The 10,169-nt window shown below is 42.2% G+C and overlaps 1 non-coding gene and 1 pseudogene across 1 annotated transcript in view; both read left to right on the plus strand.

Moving 5' to 3' along the window:
• The first annotated feature begins 8,238 nt into the window (after positions 1-8,238).
• LOC142358089 (5.8S ribosomal RNA) lies at positions 8,239-8,390 on the plus strand (annotated as a pseudogene).
• Positions 8,391-10,073: 1,683 nt separating this feature from the next.
• LOC142358090 (large subunit ribosomal RNA) overlaps positions 10,074-10,169 on the plus strand; it is a 3,522-nt gene continuing 3,426 nt past the window's right edge. Inside the window, exon 1 of the ribosomal RNA XR_012761756.1 lies at positions 10,074-10,169. This exon is cut by the window's right edge and continues 3,426 nt beyond it. This is a non-coding gene — a ribosomal RNA (large subunit ribosomal RNA).

The following is a 10,169-nucleotide window of genomic DNA, read 5'->3' on the forward strand; positions in this document are numbered from 1 at the left end:
CAAGGCCTGTAGTAAGCTTGGTTAGGCATTACAGAAGATAACACTAAGACCGAGGGGTCTTAGAGAGCCCTCTAGCGGGGCGAATAGAGCTTGATCAAGCCTTGGGCAAGCTAGATCGAGCAGGACTGAAGCTAAACGATAGACCGAGAGGTCTGTCTGGTCCTCCTAGAGAGGCCAAGAGAAAGTACGAGAATCTAACTAAAGCTGGGTCGGGCCTTCAGCAAGCACGACCGAGCAGTACCGGAGCTAACACTAAGACCGAGGGGTCTTAGAGAGCCCTCTAGTGGGGCGAATAGAGCTAGATCGAGCCTTGGGAAAGCTAGATCGAGCAGGACTGAAGCTAAACGATAAACCGAAAGGTCTGACGGGTCCTCATAAGAGGCATGGAGAAAGATCTGATACTAAAGTACCTCTCGGAAGTAATAAAATATGCCTGATGAAGCCGGGTATGATGTTTGTTGTTTGATGGCATTCATCGATTAGGTCTGGTGGATTCCCCATTACTCCGAGTGGTACTAGTAGAGGCTCCTACAGGGGTGAGCAAAGCGAGATCAAGCCTTAGGCAAGCTAGATCGAGCAGAACTGAAGCTGAAAAGCAAAATAAATGACAGGTCTGTCCAAATCAATAAACTTGAAATCCAGTGTGGTCACCACGGGTCACGAGGTGAATTCCTAGCGATTGTCTGCTGAACGTATAGGAAGGCCCGAAACGAACGATAATTTCATTGCACAGTGGAGATACTATACGTTCAGGAGTAGCATACATCGGGTTTGATCTATGATCATGTCTGGTCTCCGAGGATCCACCGGGTTACCAACTGGCACCGCTGTACTGGGTGTAAAACTGGGCCACCTGAAGTCCCGGGTGTAAAACTAGGTGCCTCTGTGCCAAAGTAGCGGCTTGCGTAGTGCATTATGCCTCCGGCTTGCGAAATGGTTATAAGCAATAACAACAGGACGCCGCGGGGTGTTCACTTAAAGGAGTAACGTTCTCTCAAGGGAGGGGATCTAAAAATCTTGATAAAACATTTATTCTATGCAAAATTTGTGCGCAAATTTTGCAAAGTAAAAAGCTGCACTGTAGCAAATTCTATGTGTGTAGCATTATTAGGGAAGTGTTGTTTGATGGCACCTCTCTACTTGATGCACCAAAGAACTACCTTGATGGCTCATGACCGCTGGTAATCTGTCGTCGCTAGTAGTTCGGAACTGAGAACAAATATGTTCGCAAATTACAACAATTATACAGCATATTGCTGAATAAAGCAGAACCGAATAATACTCAGTGACTTTACACCAAGACTGACTAATGTCTGGATTGTATCGTCCTACTCGAGTAAGGCGAAGAAAAGCTAGAAAGATACGCTTTTCACAAAGCAGGCTTAATGCATGCAAACCAAGGAGGAAGGAGTGATGCCCCTCCTTATAATAAGCAGAACCAAATAAAGAACAGACAGCATCATCTGTACAGTGACCAAGAAGAGGTGAAACTTCTGTATGTGAAAAGGCAATTTGAGCGAGATTTATTAGCAGACTAGTATTATGTTGTTTCTAGTAGGCGAAAGCCGAAACATCAACATGTGAAAATCTGATATTAAATCCTCAATCATTTTCCCTAGTATTATACAGCTATGAGTAACCTTAATTGGACACGGCAATTATTGCTGACCGGTGAAACTTTCGCATGGGAAAGACACACACACTTCTTGACAAAGCAATAAGTATTATGCTGTTTCTAGTACGCGAAAGCAGAAACATCAGCATGTGAAAGTTGTGAAGTTGAAGAATTTTTGTGTTGAGTACGATGTTGTTACTAGTAACCATGTCGACAGCTGAGAACTGTTCTCTAACCAATAGAAGGTGAAACTTCTGTATGTGAAAAGGCAATTTGAGCGAGATTTCTTAGCAGACTAGTATTATGTTGTTTCTAGTAGGCGAAAGCCGAAACATCAACATGTGAAAATCTGATATTAAATCCTCAATCATTTTCCCTAGTATTATACAGCTACTAGTAGCCGTAATTGGTCAGGGAAACATTGTTGACCGGTGAAACTTCACATGGGAAAGACACACAAATTACTTGACAAAACAATAAGTATTATGCTGTTTCTAGTATGCGAAAGCAGAAACATCAGCATGTGAAAGTTGTGAAGTTGAAAAGTTTTTGTGTTGAGTACGGTGTTGTTACTAGTAACCATGTCGACAGCTGGAAAGCTGTTCTCTAACCAATAAAAGGTAAAACTTCTGTATCTGAAGAGGCGGCGTGATTGAGATTTTTAACAGACTAGTATTATGTTGTTTCTAGTAGGCGAGAGCCGAAACATCGACATGTGAACATCTGGTTTTTAAATCATGAGTCAATTCTCCCTAGTATGATACAGTTGTTAGCCGGTATTGGTAACAGTAGAACAGAGATTTGGAGGGCAAAACCTGCTCATGGGAAATGCTCACAGAGCGCTATCTACCAGTACACATAGTATTATGCTGTTTCTAGTACGCGCGAGCCGAAACATCAGCATGTGAAATGTGTAATCGTGGGTAACTCTAAGTGTGTAGAGTACTGTGTAGTAACTAGTAGCCATGCCAAAGCATGCATTGAAACTCTTCGTGATTTAAAAAGCTCAAAGCAAGATTGACGAGGCCGCAAGGCTATGTCTTTCTAAATTCGAACAAATCGAAAGATTGTTCAAAGTACAATTAAACTGATTGATCCTGTCAGTTGCCATATGCTTGTCTGAAAGACTAAGCCATGCATGTGCAAGCGAAGCTTGAAAAAGTGGAACCGCGAATGGCTCATTAAATCAGTTACTATCTATTAGTTGATTTGCAAGCTAAATGAATAACTGCGGTAACCCTGCAGCTAATGCATGCTGATTGTCCGACACTGTCGGAGACTTTTACAAGACTACACCGGGTGATTTGCTAAGTACAGACACATCCCGTGATGAGTCCTAGTAACTGAAAGATCCCAGATAGCTTCGGCTTGGGGACGGAACTTCCGAATTTCTGACCTATCAACCTATGATGGTAGTGTAACGGACTACCATGGTTGTGACGGGTAACGGGGAATCAGGGTTCGATTCCGGAGAGGGAGCCTTAGAAACGGCTACCACATCCAAGGAAGGCAGCAGGCACGCAAATTACCCACTCTCCGCACGAGGAGGTAGTGACTAGAAATAATGATATGAACCTTTATGGTTTGTAATCAGAATGGAATGGACTTAAAAGCTCCATTGATGAACGAGTAGAGGGCAAGTCTGGTGCCAGCAGCCGCGGTAATACCAGCCTCTACAAGCGTATGCAATAGTTGCTGCGTTTAAAAAGCTCATAGTTGGATCTGTTTGAGTAGAACGGCAACATGGTCTTCAGTTAAATCTGTTGACTCGTTCCGCTCATCCTTCGCATCGAAGAAATAGTTTGCACTTAAATGTGACGAACTGTGGAAACGGTGTTTTCACCCTGAGAAAATTAGAGTGTTCAAAGCATCCTTTGGGATCGAATAATAAAGCATGGAATAATGGAGAATGACCCGCTACTCGATTGATGCCGGTTGGCTGAGTGCGGTAATGATTGAAAGGAACAGACGGGGGCATTTGTATTGCTACGTTAGAGGTGAAATTCTTGGATCGTGGCAAGACAAACTACTGCGAAAGCATTTGCCAAGAATGTTTTCATTAATCAAGAACGAAAGTCAGAGTATTGAAGAGGATTAGATACCCTCGTAATTCTGACCATAAACTATACCAACCTACAATTTGTCAAAGTCGATCTTGACTTGGCAAGAGATTAACCGGGAAACCAAAGTTTATTGGTTCCGGGGGAAGTATGGTTGCAAAATCGAAACTTAAAGGAATTGACGGAAGGGCACCACCAGGAGTGGAGCCTGCGGCTTAATTTGACTCAACACGGGAAAACTCACCCGGTCCAGACATCTTAAGGATTGACAGATTGAATATCTTTCATGATTATATGGGCGGTGGTGCATGGCCGTTCTTAGTTAGTGGAGTGATCTGTCTGGTTAATTCCGATAACGAACGAGATCTTCTCCATCTAAATAATGAAATTCACTATATGTGAATTCAAACACTTCTTAGAGGAACTATGCGGAATTAAATACCGCAGATGAAGTGAGGCTATAACAGGTCTGTGATGCCCTTAGATGTTCTGGACTGCACGCGCGCTACACTGTGTACTTTTAGATTGAGTACTCAGCCCTTGGTCCGAAATGGACTGGGCAATCAGAGAAAAGTACAGCGCTTCAAGGGGATCGTCTGTTGTAACTTGCAGACGTGAACCAGGAATTCCTGGTACTTATGAGTCAACAACTCATAGGGATTACGTCCCTGCCCTTTGTACACACCGCCCGTCGCTACTACTGATTGGATAGTTAAGCAAGAATTGCAAATTCCTACTGTTGGGACTTCGGTCTCCGGCAACGGGATGAAGCGGATCGAGCTTAATTGTCTAGAGGAAGTAAAAGTCGTAACAAGGTTTCCGTAGGGGAACCTGCGGAAGGATCAGTGATTGATTCCTTCGGGCATGGCTGCTGGTAGAGGCCATGTCTGTAGTGCGCATGACGCTCTGTCGCTAGAGATTGCTTGGCAACCAATCTCGAATTATGTATCGAGCTCAAAAACTACTTGTGTGGATACATAGTTCAGCAGTCATGGCAAGGGACTGCTTAAAGGGAGACTAGTTAGCAAAAGCAGCCTAGCAGAACTGCAGCTATCTAGATCTCAGAAGCTGGGTTATAGAAGCCCAGCTATAGACTTGTGAATGAGAAAGGCCTAAAAAGGTCCACAAGTCGCGTGGTTAGAACCGACACGCAAAAATCCCAGCGAGTGACAGAGCGTTGCGCTGTTCAGTGGGAAAGAGTTGAGCTACTCGGGGCGCCCACTGAACTTGCTCCGAGCCAAAGGCTCGAAAAAACACAGCTTAGCCTCAGATCCTTTACATAGAAGGCTAGCTAAAATAAACTTACCTTGGACGAGGGTAAAGTTTAGTCAGTTCTTAGGGGAGAGTAATCCACAGCTTCTCGCCCTCTGAACATTCTCCCAGATATGTAGGTCTGGGAGAGTCTCCTCCTGTTCTTCGGAATCTGGAGGTAGACAAAGACAGTACGATACGATCTTGCATCGGGATGACTAACCGATAATGATCATAATCTGACAATTTTTCCGGCTTGAGGCACCGGAGTCAGATTAAAGACACATACTGAACTAAAGGCGTATGTGCAAAGCTTGTCGGAGTGTAGAGAGTCAAGCTGAGTTGACTCGTCACGTGGTGATGACAACAGCCATGTGCAAAACACTCACAACTTTATCGTCTATGTGGAAAAGGTTGCTAACAGCGCTCTCTATGAGAGGCCCTCGCATATAACTATACGAGGAAAAGGCGATAGAGTTGTTTGAATGTGGGGCAGGTTCATCGACAAGCTAAGTTGATCACATTCTTGTTGTGGCATCCTACTAGAATTGGTCACGGTCTGCACCAACTCTCCCCAAGTTGGCCAGACTTAAAACTAGAAATAAGGTTTGCAGCTATGTGAACCTAGAAACTGTAAAGGAGTTGAAAGAACTTAAAGGAATTGAAAGAGGCCTTGAGGTATATCCTCTTGGTAAAGACCCACAAAAGCTCACAAAAGTGGCTTCGAAGGGCAAAACTGGTTCATCCAAAACAATTGGAGAGCTTAAAGCAGAACCAATTCGAATGAAACACTATTGGTGAAACTTCATCATGAGAACGTCACAAGCTGATCACGCTCTATGATATGACTAGTATTATGTTGCTTCTAGTAGGCTAAGCGCAAGCCGAAACATCAACATGTGAAAGTCGTAGAATTTTGCAATCAAACTGTGGCTAGTACTGTGATGTTACTAGTAACCTGGTGTTCCGTCATATGGCCAAGAGAGCATTTGAAGGCGAAACTTCTGCATGGGAAAGCTGCATCATGATCAAAATTTTATATCGAGTATTATGTTGACGTTAGTAGGCCTTGGCCGAAAACGCAGCATGTGAAAGGTATAGATAAAAGTTATTGTTGCAGTCAGTACTGTGTAGTTACTAGTAGCTGGATTTAAGCTCAAAATGAGACACTGTTGGTGAAACTTCATCATGAGAATGTCACAAGCTGATCAAGCTCTATGATATGACTAGTATTATGTTGCTTCTAGTAGGCTAAGCGCAAGCCGAAACATCAACATGTGAAAGTCGTAGAATTTTGCGATCAAATTGTGGCTAGTACTGTGATGTTACTAGTAACCTTGTGTTACGTCATATGGCCAAGAGAGCATTTGAAGGCGAAACTTCTGCATGGGGAAGCTGCATCATGAACAAAAGTTTATATCGAGTATTATGTTGACATTAGTAGGCCCTGGCCGAAAGCGCAGCATGTGAAAGGTATAGATAAAAGTTATCGTTGCAGTCAGTACTGTGTAGTTACTAGTAGCTGGATTTAAGCTCGAAATGAGACACTGTTGGTGAAACTTCATCATGAGAACGTCACAAGCTGATCACGCTCCATGATATGACTAGTATTATGTTGCTTCTAGTAGGCTAAGCGCAAGCCGAAACATCAACATGTGAAAGTCGTAGAATTTTGCGATCAAATTGTGGCTAGTACTGTGATGTTACTAGTAACCTTGTGTTACGTCATATGGCCAAGAGAGCATTTGAAGGCGAAATTTCTGCATGGGGAAGCTGCATCATAAACAAAAGTTTATATCGAGTATTATGTTGACGTTAGTAGGCCCTGGCCGAAAGCGCAGCATGTGAAAGGTATAGATAAAAGTTAGCGTTGCAGTCAGTACTGTGTAGTTACTAGTAGCTGGATTTAAGCTCGAAATGAGACACTGTTGGTGAAACTTCATCATGAGAACGTCACAAGCTGATCACGCTCTATGATATGACTAGTATTATGTTGCTTCTAGTAGGCTAAGCGCAAGCCGAAACATCAACATGTGAAAGTCGTAGAATTTTGCAATCAAACTGTGGCTAGTACTGTGATGTTACTAGTAACCTTTTCTTACGTCATATGGCCAAGAGAGCATTTGAAGGCGAAACTTCTGCATGGGGAAGCTGCATCATGAACAAAAGTTTATATCGAGTATTATGTTGACGTTAGTAGGCCCTGGCCGAAAGCGCAGCATGTGAAAGGTATAGATAAAAGTTATCGTTGCAGTCAGTACTGTGTAGTTACTAGTAGCTGGATTTAAGCTCGAAGTGAGACACTGTTGGTGAAACTTCATCATGAGAACGTCACAAGCTGATCACGCTCTATGATATGACTAGTATTATGTTGCTTATAGTAGGCTAAGCGCAAGCCGAAACATCAACATGTGAAAGTCGTAGAATTTTGCGATCAAATTGTGGCTAGTACTGTGATGTTACTAGTAACCTTGTGTTACGTCATATGGCCAAGAGAGCATTTGAAGGCGAAACTTCTGCATGGGGAAGCTGCATCATGAACAAAAGTTTATATCGAGTATTATGTTGACGTTAGTAGGCCCTGGCCGAAAGCGCAGCATGTGAAAGGTATAGATAAAAGTTAGCGTTGCAGTCAGTACTGTGTAGTTACTAGTAGCTGGATTTAAGCTCGAAATGAGACACTGTTGGTGAAACTTCATCATGAGAACGTCACAAGCTGATCACGCTCTATGATATGACTAGTATTATGTTGCTTCTAGTAGGCTAAGCGCAAGCCGAAACATCAACATGTGAAAGTCGTAGAATTTTGCAATCAAACTGTGGCTAGTACTGTGATGTTACTAGTAACCTTTTCTTACGTCATATGGCCAAGAGAGCATTTGAAGGCGAAACTTCTGCATGGGGAAGCTGCATCATGAACAAAAGTTTATATCGAGTATTATGTTGACGTTAGTAGGCCCTGGCCGAAAGCGCAGCATGTGAAAGGTATAGATAAAAGTTATCGTTGCAGTCAGTACTGTGTAGTTACTAGTAGCTGGATTTAAGCTCGAAGTGAGACACTGTTGGTGAAACTTCATCATGAGAACGTCACAAGCTGATCACGCTCTATGATATGACTAGTATTATGTTGCTTATAGTAGGCTAAGCGCAAGCCGAAACATCAACATGTGAAAGTCGTAGAATTTTGCGATCAAACTGTGGCTAGTACTTTGATGATGCTTGTAGCCAACCGAATTGGTTGAAAAGCCCAATAAGTAAGCTAACTTGGGAGAGCTTGTTGGAAACCAAATGCTACTAGATTGGTCCAAATACATCCTTCAACAGGGGATCACTTGGCTCGCTTTACGAAGAGGAGCACAGCTATATGTGTTAATTCGGTATGAATCGCAAGATTTGTTTACCGACCTCTCTAACGCAAAAGGCGGTCTCGGCTTCGGCTGTTGACTGCGTCCGATTCAGGGTTATATAACTCTCGATTGAACACATTGATGTTCTATTGTTGGTGCTTCCAATAAAATTGGAACACTTAAAGCAGAACCGATTCAAATAATAGCATTCTGATCAATGATTGCATTCCTTGATCAAGAACTGCTGGAGTCATTGTGATGGCGAATTTTCTTCATAAGAAAATTGCAAAGAGACGGAACTTAATGAGACTAGTATTATGTTGTTTCTAGTAAGCGGAAGCTGAAACAGCAACATGTGAAAATCAAGTTTTGTTCAATGATCTCGAGGCGATAAGTACTATGAAGCAACTAGTAGCCTAAGCATGACTCAGATTTGAGACAGTCAAAAAGACTGGCGAAACTTCTTCACATGAAAGTTACATAGAGAACTACAAATGTATACAGCGAGTATTATGTTGTTTCTAGTAGGCGAAAGCTGAAACATCAACATGTGAAAGTTGTCTGCAAACTGTAGAACGATATGTGATTAGTACTGTGCTGTTACTAGTAGCCAGTCTGACTGTAGAAGCCAAGACAAAGGGAAACTAATGCATCTGAAAAGGACAAGTTATGGAAAGGTATGCACGATAAGTATTATGTTGTTTCTAGTAAGCGGCAGCTGAAACATCAACATGTGAACGTCGTTGTGTACAGTAACCTAGAACTATATAGTCCTTAGTAACGTGCATTTACTAGTACCTGTAATTGGTATTCAGACTCAGGCAGTTTGGAATAGTTTGGCAAAGATGCACCAGAGAAAACTGGGATTTGATACAGAAATTGTTGAATACAAGTATTATGCTGCTTCTAGTAGGTTGAATCCGAAACATCAGCATGTGAAAATTGAAAACATTTCTGGTTCGAATTGTCACAAGTATTTGGTGATCTGAGTAGCCAAACTCACTACAACGCCAATTGAAGGCAAAAATTCTCAACGGGAAAAGCTATTCTCATTGAATGAGCTAACAAGACGAGTATTATGTTGCTTCTAGTAGGCGAAAGCCAAAACATCAACATGTGAAAGTCTTGCTGAACAAATTTAATGTTGTTGAGCTCAGTACCGTGTGAATTAGTAGCCATAATTGGCGAGCGAAAATTGAACTGGCGAAACTTCGTCTTTGGAAAATTGCAGATGCCGAGCACTTATTTTGCAACGAGTATTATGTTGACTGTAGTAAGCGAAAGCCGAAACAGCAACATGTGAAAGCTGTTGAAATTTGTGGTCATTTTGCAATAAGTACAAGGAGTGTAACTAGTAGCCAGGTCAAAATTTGGGATAAGAATGAGCAAAAATTCTGCATGAGAACAGTTGAAATTATGAAACTAAATTACAAAGACTAGTATTATGTTGTTTCGAGTACGCGAAAGCGGAAACATCAACATGTGAACGTTTGTAACGAAGTTTCGTTAATTTTCAGCCTAGTACTGAGCAAGAACGAGTAGCCTCATCTCCAATCCCACGCAAAATGTAGTGAAATATGTGAGTGAACCTTATTCACGGTGAGGGTTTCCCGAGGTCTGTATTGCAGCGAGTATTATGTTGCTTCTAGTAAGCGAAAGCTGAAACAACAACATTTGAAAGTTGGAATTAATGACTGAATGGAAACTTCGACCTGTGTTTGATAGTAGTAGCGAACAAAACTGCTGAATCGGTTTCTGTCTCATATTGGTCAGTGAACCAATTAAGAGACAATCAACTACATAACCTGAATTGGGCGAGAGAACCCCCTTAACTTAAGCATATCAGTAAGGGGAGGAAAAGAAATCAACTGAGAATCCCTTAGTAATGGCGAATGA

This window comes from Convolutriloba macropyga, unplaced genomic scaffold (genome assembly GCF_964194025.1).
Source record: "Convolutriloba macropyga unplaced genomic scaffold, txConMacr16.3 SCAFFOLD_5158, whole genome shotgun sequence".
NCBI lineage: Eukaryota > Metazoa > Xenacoelomorpha > Acoela > Convolutidae > Convolutriloba > Convolutriloba macropyga.